Source organism: Penaeus japonicus, unplaced genomic scaffold (genome assembly GCF_977035675.1).
Source record: "Penaeus japonicus unplaced genomic scaffold, GWHDUDI00000001_assembly GWHDUDI00000037, whole genome shotgun sequence".
Lineage (NCBI taxonomy): Eukaryota > Metazoa > Arthropoda > Malacostraca > Decapoda > Penaeidae > Penaeus > Penaeus japonicus.
The window spans coordinates 4,836,176-4,839,793 of NW_028234439.1; positions in this window are offsets into that span (position 1 = coordinate 4,836,176).

Here is a 3,618-nt window from a genome sequence, read left to right on the forward strand (position 1 = left end):
TACTTCATTCTCTTCATTCGTTTTGGATTTAGTGCATAAACATTTTTACACATTTTTCAATTGGTGCAGTTGCATATTGTAAAATAAGCCTTCATTTTTTTCCTTGTAGAAGAGAAAATTAATAATTGAATGACACAATTTCCCCTGTAAAGGAAAAATCCTTTATTAAAACCTTTCCTACGCCCCCCCCCCCCCCCCAAAAAAAAAAAAAAACATAAAAAAATACTTTTAAAAGAAAATTTCCCGTAATATAAAACATACGAGAAAACTTCCTTTATAAAAGCTCCGTCCTTCCTTAAGTTGCCAGTAATTTCAATGACACTTTTAATCATTAATATGCCGTGTTCTATGTCCATCAATGAATATGATAATCAAGGTTCAGGGTGATTAATGACACTCTGGTTTGATGAAATATGAATACAAACTTTCTTTCGTTTTCTTTCTTTCTCTCCTTCTTTCTCTCATTCGATTTATATATATCTCTCTCAGGATTTTTTTTTACACCCTTTTAATACTTATTCTGTTGGCCCTCTCTCTCTACTCCCCATTCTACACGAATAAATAATTGTGGATTAGAATGAACTCAAGGCGCCGCTGAAGAAAATTGTCCTAGTCACATAAGGAATATTAGACTCTCGTTCGGCCTTTTTTTTTTTTTTTTTTTTTGCTTGGCATCCTCAATGACATCTTGGACTTTTGCCTTAATCAGATGCCTTAATGTCAACCGGAGTACCACTAATGATATTGAAATAGTTACCAAATCTGTATTATACCCTGAGTCGATTGCCCATTTCTTTAATCCTAGTTTTGCTTGATCAATGGCAAAAGTAAGATATTCCTCTCCTGTGTATATGCTCTTTTCGCTTTAAAGGGGACCATGATATTAAGAATATATGGCAAAAGGTTTCTGTGGCAGTTCTTCTGACTACCAAGTTGATTTCTGACACGTATTTGTCAAGATGATTTCTGGTTTGTGTTCGACCCTCACTCTGTCGTATATGTGACCAGCGTCTTAACAGAAAAACAAGGCCCTTGTTCTCTTCTCCAACAAATATGGTTTCCACGGCCATTCTCATCCCAAAGGTAGCTTTAACGCGAGTCACAATGGCCTGGACTCTAACTGTCACGTCTTCCTTCCTGCCTGTCACGAGGATTCCCGGTCTGTTTTTCCTGCTCTGGGTCCTTTGACTATGCCTACCGGGCGAGAGTGCGTATGCGGTCGACCCTTACCGGAAACGAGGACCGGGTAGTCACATCCAACGATGGTCTTTTCGATAAACCGGCCCTTTTGTAACGGCGCCCTTCTTGTTCTCCTCTTCGGTCTGGTTCTCCCGGGCTTTTCGACAACCCTCCGTCTCTTCGGTCTCCTTGGCGATCTCTTCGGCGTCTTCCTCAGTCTCCTCAGTCTCTCGTTCGGCCTACTCGGTCTCTCCGACGACTACATCCTGTTTAGAAATGCAAAGTGCGATTGGTGATATAGCCATATAGTATCGGTCGCGTCGTCGCTTACTGAAGAAGACCTCAGCGTCGACGATACGAACCAGTATTGCGAGGTGAACTTCCAAAACTAGAAACTCTGAATCTAAATGGCTTTCTGGAAGTCGACGAAGATTTCTGGAAGTCGACGAAGGTATCTAGAAGCCACGAAGATGTCTTGAAGTCGATGAAGAATTTTGGAAATCTCTCGATCTTGACATTAGTTTCGGACTGCACGTTCCCGCGATCTCTCACGGCAAGCTTTTTGTTTTGTTTTGATAACATTTTCCGATAATTTTTTACCTTCCACAAGAGAACAAACGATAGAGATGATAACTTTATGGATTGCAAAAGTAAAGAACAAGTGACGTTGAAATGTGGATGATGCAATTAAATTGATATGAGTGTGTGTTCGGGATATGTGTAATATCTATAAGTGCGTGTGTTCATGTCAATACATGTGTTTCCGCGCTCATGCATTTGCCTAAGCTGATGACCATAAATCAATGACAAACGAGATATATTCCCAATGTATAAAAAACGAAAAAATAAGAAACTTACAATAACCGATATTCCTGGCCTGTTATCATCGGTCTTGAAAGTGATCGCGACTCTGTTATCGGTGACGTCATGACAGATCACCGCGTCACATATCATCCGGATTGCATTCTTACACGAACGCAACGCGAACGCCACTTTGACTGCATCGACGTTCGTACATGAAACGCCATTTTAAATTTTAAAAATCAATCTTGATGCTCATTTTTGAGGGAGATTTGATTGCATGTTTGTCTGATCTATTTTCCCGCCTTTTTCGTTGTAGATTAAGATGTTTTTTTTTAGAGTGAAGAAAAAAAAAAGATAAAAGTTTTTTTTATATCGTGTATGAATGCATACGATCTACAGCTTATCTTTTATCATAACTCGTTTTTCACGACTCGTTCATTTATCAAGTAATGACACTCCAGAAATCACAGGTATACGCTCTAGTTCGTGGAATATTCGAGGTAGATTACTCCATGACCAACACATGACATATTCATGTTACCTCGACCGCGGAAACCTTGACATACATGTTATATACGCCCGTCTCCCCTTATTTGTATCTTTATCTTTTATAAGTTCGTTTTCACTTCGCTTCTTTTTTGTTTTGGTTTGATTCGTATCTGAATCGTCGACCTTGCGTTAAGCTGGAATTAAAATTTGCTGAAAAGATATGTTGTTTTTTTCAAGTCGGTCTTCTGACCTTCGTTATATATATACGAAATCGCAGCTTAGATATGTTGTTCCCGCCGTTCTATCACATTTATTTTCAAATCATCTTTTCTATATATATATATATTTTTTTTTCATTCTTACCTCCTCTTATCTTTCTCTTACCTCCTTCACCCTCCATTTACCCTTCTTTTCCTCTCTGCTTTTCCCCCCGCCTCTTTCCTTTTCCCTTTGCCTCTCTCCTTTTATGTTTCCATTTTTCGCAATAACCTCTTCTTTCTTTTTCTTCACTCTCCTTCACTTTCCTCCTGACTCTCCCCTTCCCTACCTTTTACTCTCTCCTTCCCTCTCTTTGCCTTCCATTCCCTTCTAATTCCCTTCCCTTTCCTTTTCATACATTTAACCCTTTCATATATTTCCTCCTAATCCTCCTCTTCCCTTCCTTTTACCTTCTTCCTCCCTTCCATTCAACCTCTTCCCCGTTATCCTTTATCCTCCTCTTCTTCCCGCCTCAGTTTCCCCTTCTCTTCCCCTATTCCTTCACCACTTCGTCCCCTCCCCCTTCCCCTTCCCCTTCCCCTTCCCCTTCCCCTTCCCCTTCCCCTTCCCCTTCCCCTTCCCCTTCCCCTTCCCCTTCCCCTTCCCCTTCCCCTTCCCCTTCCCCTTCCCCTTCCCTTTCCCCTTCCCCTTCCCCTTCCCCTTCCCCCTTCCCCTTCCCTTTCCCTCTTCCCCTTCCCCTTCCTCTTCTCCTTCCCCTTCCCCTTCCCCTTCCCCTTCCCCTTCCCCTTCCCCTTCCCTTCCCCTTCCCCTTCCCCTTCCCCTTCCCCTTCCCCTTCCCTTTCCCCTTCCCCTTCCCTTTCCCCTTCCCCTTCCCCTTCCCCTTCCCCTTCCCTTTCCCTTCCCCTTCCCCTTCCCCTTCCCTTCCCC